The sequence below is a fragment of the Anguilla anguilla genome, chromosome 18 (genome assembly GCF_013347855.1).
Source record: "Anguilla anguilla isolate fAngAng1 chromosome 18, fAngAng1.pri, whole genome shotgun sequence".
NCBI classification, from domain to species: Eukaryota; Metazoa; Chordata; class Actinopteri; order Anguilliformes; family Anguillidae; genus Anguilla; species Anguilla anguilla.
In genome coordinates this window covers 25,920,829-25,928,787 of record NC_049218.1, presented here as the reverse complement: position 1 = coordinate 25,928,787, position 7,959 = coordinate 25,920,829, and the positions used below count along the sequence as shown (strand labels likewise).

General features: G+C 52.7%; 1 long non-coding RNA gene across 2 annotated transcripts in view; it reads right to left on the bottom strand.

Annotated features, from left to right (window-relative positions):
- LOC118217882 overlaps positions 1–7,441 on the bottom strand; it is a 41,974-nt gene extending 34,533 nt beyond the window's left edge. The window contains exon 1 of one of the 2 annotated variants that reach the window (XR_004763331.1): positions 6,987–7,441. This is a non-coding gene — a long non-coding RNA (uncharacterized LOC118217882). The remainder of the gene's footprint in view (positions 1–6,986) is intronic. The other variant, XR_004763330.1, reaches the window with a different exon arrangement.
- Positions 7,442–7,959: the final 518 nt, after the last annotated feature.

The window sequence follows — 7,959 nt, the reverse complement described above, 5'->3', positions numbered from 1 at the left end:
ATGAACTGATGCGTGAGCCCCAGATGATAACCACTTGAGCTATTTGAGCCCGTTAGAGTAATTCCCCCTATCTGTAATCAAGGAGTCACACAGTCACTGCACCACAAGGAGTCCAAGAAAAAAAAAACATTTCCAGTAACTGAGGAATTCTGCAATCCAAACAAATCAAATCAAATCAGTTTTATTTGTGTAGGGTATTTTGTTTTACAGAGAACTGTCACAAAGAAAGCAGAACAAGGGCAAGAAACGGAGCTAAATGGCCAGAAACCCCAAATAGCAAGCGCTGTTTGTTGTGTTCTCATTGCTAGGAGATGAACTATCATGTAGAGTTCAGGGCAGTTGGGTCACGGATGCCGGTGCCATGGAGACACCATGGAGAGAGCACCGGACACCATGTTGGGACGCCAGGGCCCAGCAGCGCTGTTGGGAGGGGCAGCCGTGACGCAGGCCGCTCTGGGATACGCCAAAATCCGCGAAAAGCCATTTTTAGCGGTGGATTGATTTTCATTTCGGAGGATGACAAAATGGAGGGAGGGAGGGAGGGAGGGAGAGAGAGAGGGAGAGAGAGAGGCCGGAGAGGATAGAGAGAGCTTAGTTTCAGGAAAATCATAAGCTCGCCTGGGAATTAAAAAGCAAAAATAAATTCCATTAATTCCAGGTCATTTGAGTCCCTAGGTGCACAGACCAGTCGAATCGTGCGATCGAGCCTTGACCTTAGCAAGGCAGGTCAGAATAGAGGGAGTGCACATGACGTCACAGCAAGCGGAAGTCACTGCGGTTACGCCCACTGAGTGGCAGGAAGACCACTGAGTGGCAGCGTTAGCTTTCAGTTTGAATGCCGCGACAACACAAAAAACATCTCAAATGGGAAAGAGCTGTTGTGCGATTGGCTGTACAAACAGATTCAACAATAAATCGGAGGTGTGTGTTCGTGTACACAACTAGACACGGCTGTGTTCAGCAATCAGAGGTCAACTCGCGTCGGTCTTCAAATGGAAACATACAGCAACTGCAAGGCTGACCGTAAGGTGGGGCGGTCCCAGTTCCTTCTTTGGTTAAAACCCGTCAACTTTAACACAGCTACACCCAAGCTGGCCGCAGCCAAAGAGTTATCTATACGTACAACACAGCAGACCACTCCTAAGAGCCACAACTGATTTACCTTCTGCATAAACACTGATTTATGTGCACACACCCCTGCACCCCCTCCCAATAATCCATCCGCTCAGGTGACTGCACCCCCATTTAGCGCTGCCCGTGGGGGGGTAACGTCACGCAGGGCGCTGGGGGAGTAAACCCCCTGTATTTCCTGTTGCAGCTGAGCTACTGAGCATGAGTGGGCTGCACTATAAAAGATGACATTTTACCAGCGGGGTTTGATCCTGTGATCAAGGGCTTTAAAAATAGATATGAAGGGAGGCTTTTTTGCCTTCTCCTTTTTTCCCCTCCCTTGTTCTTTTTAAAGCCTGCGTAAGGGCGCAGGAAGGCGGGGGGGGGAGTGGGGACCCAGCTGGCCTGTGGCGGGCCGGCGGCGGGGGGGGCGGGGGACGGTGGGGCGGGGGCGGGGAGAAGGAGAGGGGAGCAGGGGCGGGGAGAAGGAGAGGGGAGCGAGGGCGTTCGGGGCAGATGTTTTCGTTTCTGCGATCACGCGGGCACTTCTCTCGGCCCTCCGAAGGCCAGGACCCCGCCTCACTGCGTCACTCAAAATAAATGGGGGGGGGGGGGGGGGGGGCGAGGAAGGGGGGGAGAGAGAAATGAAATGTGGGCATGAGCTCCTGGGTACATGTTTCTCTGTGCTGCATGGAGCCTGGATGTGTGTGTGTGTGTGTGTGGGGGGGGGGGTGTGGGGGGTGGGGCCGAGGAGGGATTGCATCATCTGAGGGCTACCCCTGCTTCTGGCCACATTGCAAAACAGGAAAGGAGAAAAAAAAAACGAGTGCACGTTAAAAGGAGGGGGGGGGGGGTGGGAGGTGGCGGGGGGGTGGGGGGGCAGCGTCTTTCATTTACCATTCCAGAGTCTAATTATCCACAGGAAATATGTTCCTTCCATTTCCCCCCGCAGGACTTTGCCCTGATTTGGAGATATTCATGGACCGCTGCATGCTGGGTGAAAGTTCCTTTGAAAAAAACTGTTTACGCTCAGCGCTTCACGTGTTCCACACGCCTCCTCTTTCACGCCAGAAATGTAAAGCGTCTTTAAAATGTGTGAACTGGCACACACGACGCCTGCGAGCGGTCACACTCAGGGGATGAGCCCGTCTGGTATTTCACTCTGTGACGAACAGCGACGCAAAAGCGCCAATCCTTTTCCCACGATGCTTTGCTGCTCGCGAGCAGAGCGGGGCCCGAAGGCCACGGTCGCCTGTCTGTCGTCACATGCGCTCGGGGTCACCGCCCCCCCCTCCTGCTGGTCTGGTCCAGTCACCCCCGTCAGGCAGGTTTAGGTTCCTGACACGTGACGGGTTTGGGCGTGGCTGCCTCCCCGCCGGGTCTTACTCAGGGATTAACAAGAGAGGAGTTTAGGTGGAATATGCGGTGGGTGGGAGGGTCTTAAACAGGATATTAGCCTTTACCTTGGTGCCGCTATGTTTGCTCCCCTCTCCCCACAGTGTAAGAATCTCCTCCACTCCACACCCTCCGCACCTGGCCAGCCCTGCCTCTCCGGTCTGCTGCTTACCCACTACTGACTCCATATTTATTCCCTCTCTCTGAGAATCAGACCGAGGGGAAATAACGACCCAGGAAAAATAGCTTTTTAAAAATAGCTTTAAGAAAATATGTCTGGGTCTTGGCTGAGTGAAGCCCCTGGAGGCCTGGCTGACGAGCCAGGTGACGAGAAGTGCAGCGAGCAGCACGGCCCTGCGGGCCACGCCCGTTCAGTGCAGGCAGGCCGCTGCTCAGAGAGTCTGTAAAGCAGGCAGGCCGCTGCTCAGAGAGTCTGTAAAGCAGGCAGGCCGCTGCTCAGAGAGTCTGTAAAGCAGGCAGGCCGCTGCTCAGAGAGTCTGTAACGCAGGCAGGCAGGCCACTGCTCAGAGAGTCTGTAAAGCAGGCAGGCCGCTGCTCAGAGAGTCTGTAACGCAGGCAGGCCGCTGCTCAGAGAGTCTGTAAAGCAGGCAGGCCGCTGCTCAGAGGGTCTGTAACGCAGGCAGGCCGCTGCTCAGAGGGTCTGTAAAGCAGGCAGGCCGCTGCTCAGAGGGTCTGTAACGCAGGCAGGCCGCTGCTCAGAGAGTCTGTAAAGCAGGCAGGCCGCTGCTCAGAGGGTCTGTAAAGCAGGCAGGCCGCTGCTCAGAGAGTCTGTAAAGCAGGCAGGCAGGCCGCTGCTCAGAGAGTCTGTAAAGCAGGCAGGCCGCTGCTCAGAGAGTCTGTAAAGCAGGCAGGCCGATGCTCAGAGAGTCTGTAAAGCAGGCAGGCCGCTGCTCAGAGAGTCTGTAAAGCAGGCAGGCCGCTGCTCAGAGAGTCTGTAAAGCAGGCAGGCCACTGCTCAGAGAGTCTGTAAAGCAGGCAGGCCGCTGCTCAGAGAGTCTGTAAAGCAGGCAGGCCGCTGCTCAGAGAGTCTGTAAAGCAGGCAGGCCGCTGCTCAGAGAGTCTGTAAAGCAGGCAGGCCGCTGCTCAGAGAGTCTGTAAAGCAGGCAGGCCGCTGCTCAGAGAGTCTGTAACGCAGGCAGGCAGGCCACTGCTCAGAGAGTCTGTAAAGCAGGCAGGCCGCTGCTCAGAGAGTCTGTAACGCAGGCAGGCCGCTGCTCAGAGAGTCTGTAAAGCAGGCAGGCCGCTGCTCAGAGGGTCTGTAACGCAGGCAGGCCGCTGCTCAGAGGGTCTGTAAAGCAGGCAGGCCGCTGCTCAGAGGGTCTGTAACGCAGGCAGGCCGCTGCTCAGAGAGTCTGTAAAGCAGGCAGGCCGCTGCTCAGAGGGTCTGTAAAGCAGGCAGGCCGCTGCTCAGAGAGTCTGTAAAGCAGGCAGGCCGCTGCTCAGAGAGTCTGTAACGCAGGCAGGCCGCTGCTCAGAGAGTCTGTAAAGCAGGCAGGCCGCTGCTCAAAGAGTCTGTAAAGCAGGCAGGCCGATGCTCAGAGAGTCTGTAAAGCAGGCAGGCCGCTGCTCAGAGAGTCTGTAAAGCAGGCAGGCCGCTGCTCAGAGAGTCTGTAAAGCAGGCAGGCCACTGCTCAGAGAGTCTGTAAAGCAGGCAGGCCGCTGCTCAGAGAGTCTGTAAAGCAGGCAGGCCACTGCTCAGAGAGTCTGTAAAGCAGGCAGGCCGCTGCTCAGAGAGTCTGTAAAGCAGGCAGGCCACTGCTCAGAGAGTCTGTAAAGCAGGCAGGCCGCTGCTCAGAGAGTCTGCAAAGCAGGCAGGCCGCTGCTCAGAGAGTCTGTAACGCAGGCAGGCCGCTGCTCAGAGAGTCTGCAAAGCAGGCAGGCCGCTGCTCAGAGAGTCTGCAAAGCAGGCAGGCCGCTGCTCAGAGGGTCTGTAACGCAGGCAGGCCGCTGCTCAGAGAGTCTGCAAAGCAGGCAGGCCGCTGCTCAGAGAGTCTGCAAAGCAGGCAGGCCGCTGCTCAGAGAGTCTGCAAAGCAGGCAGGCCGCTGCTCAGAGAGTCTGCAAAGCAGGCAGGCCGCTGCTCAGAGAGTCTGCAAAGCAGGCAGGCCGCTGCTCAGAGGGTCTGTAACGCAGGCAGGCCGCTGCTCAGAGAGTCTGTAAAGCAGGCAGGCCGCTGCTCAGAGAGTCTGTAAAGCAGGCAGGCCGCTGCTCAGAGAGTCTGTAAAGCAGGCAGGCCGCTGCTCAGAGAGTCTGTAACGCAGGCAGGCCGCTGCTCAGAGAGTCTGCAAAGCAGGCAGGCAGGCCGCTGCTCAGAGCAGCAGATCTCTCCTTTATTCACGTCCATCCTCTGCTCCCAGCGTCCCAGGACGACACACCCCCCCTCCCCAGTCCTGTATTTTTGACTGTTTTGTTTTTAAAGCCCAGCATGGCCGTGTTTTTCCGTCCCCGATAAAGCACATGCTGTACTGATGACTTGGCAAAACACCACAGCAGCTGACTTCGGTTTCATCATTGTTCCAGCGGGAGAGAAAACGCCGAGGCGCGCCTCGTCCTCTTTCCCCCTCTCCGGGCAGCGCCGACTCGGAAACCATGGCGACGTGGCAACCTGACAGGGCGCAGTTATCAATCTGATACGGAAAAAGAAGAAAAACAACAGCGAATGGAGGGGGCTACTCGCAACACTGAATGTTTTTTCGGTTATGCAAGTCCCACGGGGGGGTCTGTCTGCGGGAAGGGGTTAACGGCGTGTGGTTGTTTTGCAGGAGCAAGCCGAGGGCTGGGGGGGGGGGGGGGGGGGGGGGGGCGTGGCCCGGGGGAGAAGAGGTGGGCCGGCCTTCTGGAATGGCGGCGTCACCGTGGGAGATGGGCAAAGGGGGCGGGGCTGGGAGTGAGCACGTTATGGTGCGGGGGGTTACAGGGGAAGCAGATGATACAGCAGGCCGAGTCACAGCAGAGAATGGTAAATGCTAAACGGTAAATGGTAAATGGATGTTTCTGAGTTACAGCACATCACAAGTGCAGCAGACTCCTGCTGGACCTGTACGTGATGGCTTTGGGGTTGAGGGGAACTTCCCCCCCCCCCCCTCCTCCTCCATTGCTCAGATTCTTTTGAAAAAGTTAAATGGGTCATCTGCACAAAGTTTGTTAAGCTGGGTGCGCTCAGACAACTTTATTTTTAGGCTGTGCTGTGACTTTCTTTTATCATTTTTTTTGCAACTCATGCAATGGTCTCAGATTGTGTAAGAAATTAAATATCTTGACTACAACCCTGGCATCAGCATATAACCCTGGCATGACCATACAACCCTGGCATCAGTATATAACCCTGGCATCAGCATACATGATGGCCTCTTCTTCTCCCAGTGTTGGTACAGAACTTACCACTGAGCAGCAGACTTTCCAGACTTATCACTTCAGTATTTTTGTTCGCTTATCAAATCTGAAGGCCATAAAGAGACTCTGAATTTCATAAAGACAAACCACACTGAGTTCCCCAATGAACACTCCAAGACAGGAAAGCACCATGGCCTACACACCTGTGTTGGGTTGAGAAGGAAAAATTCACCACTGTCTTGTAATCAACAGTGAATCCAGTCAAGAAAACACTTCAGGCTAGATCCAACTAGAGTCTTTATTCTGGCAGAGAAAGTACACCTGCTGACAAAGTAAACACTGTACTAATAAAACATAATATTCACAGCAATCCTTAATCCCCTCCCAGAGGAACTATGCAACCATGTTTGTGTGTCATTCGGACAAAAAGTCATTTTCCCACTGTCCAGCGGCATACTCCTTTTGATGCCTGTACTGATGCCTGACTCACACGGTTACTCAACCAGCCCTTTATCGGCAAGGAAATAACAAGCAATGCTGAATAGGACAGAATGCACCATTTTATATAACCGGTAAAATGCAACCTTGATATAGATAAAAGCATGTTAACCCTTTATTTACTCGACTTGTAAATATTGTAGCTGGTGTTGGTGGGCGGTGGGAGTCTTTTTTTAATTCCATTTTCTCAAAGTAGCTCTGACCTCTGCCGAGCACTGCTAAACCAATACCAGCTGCACAGGCTAATTGCTAACAGCGTGGATTTAATGACCATTATATGCACCAGAGCTAGTGTTTAAAAGCCCTACGGTGGACTACAGTGCAGAGCATGAGTTTGAGCCACGTAAGGCAGCAGCGACATACCATTGCTGGTTTGACTGTTTTTCTTTCCAACGGTAGACGAACCGCATGAGTCATCTGTCATGAATAACATTGGACCCAACAGCTAAATATACAGCAGCATAATTTCAGCTTTCACAAAGTGATTGGCCCTTTGCACGTATGATTCGCGGTACTGTTGTACACTGATGTTACCTTGGAATCAAATCCCTGTGTTAGATATTTCACCTGGTTACACAACAAACAACAAACTGAAATTGGCAGGTGCAACTAAAAGAGAAAACCTATTTACCACAGACCACGTCCGGGAGAGTCCGTTTCGGGTTCAAACGGAATGCAAAACCTCCTGTGGTGTTCTGATCGCTCTTTTGTGAAATGTTGTCCTTGTTCCCGGTGACTCTACACTGTTAGGTTCACAACAGTGTGTCTTGAGAAAGAGCGGACTCCTGCGCTCTGCACCGCATAATGGCACCAGAGCTCCCCCAAATGGAAAACAGCGAGATTGCAGGCTGGCCCGGCCAACGTCCCCACTCTCCTCCAGTCATCAGCGGATGGAGGGAATTTGGCTGGAACCCCGTGGCTTAATCCGTACCTCCCGCCCACAGCTGGGGCCCTTTTCCAGTCTTGCGAGGTGCATCGTGTACGGTACGGTTGAAGCACTTTCCAAAATATCTGAGAGTTCAGTGATTCAGTGGGGGCTCCAGACGCTTGGTTTCCTTGGCAACAGGTAGCATGTTACCTTGAGCTCAGTTTTTCTAGTACAGAAACATCGATTATTTCCCTTCTGCTAATGTTTCAATCATCTCTGCTGCCTCAGGGAACAGCCTCTTAATGTGCTGTTCCGCTTGTAATAAAATAAATATATATCATATTTATTATATATATATATATATATATATATATATATATATATATATATATATATATATATGTAAAACCTGTCTTGCTGTCATGCTGTAAACTGGCTCAAACTCAATTCTGATATCAAAGCAGTCTCTGTTTCATTCTATTGTTCAGACAGGTATATGGGCTGGTAAACATAGCACACATAACAACTACATCAGGTGGCTATGACTCACTCATCATTCCTCATGAATGCATTCATTGTCTTATCTCTCATTTCCCTCATTGATACCATGCTACCAAGGCTTATTTCCCGGCTAGTTGTTGCATTAGTTCTGAGAGGCAACCAATAAGCTGGCAGCAGTGAGATTTCATTGGCTGTGGAGTTGTGGCTAAAAGTGGAGAGATTTCATCGGCTGTAG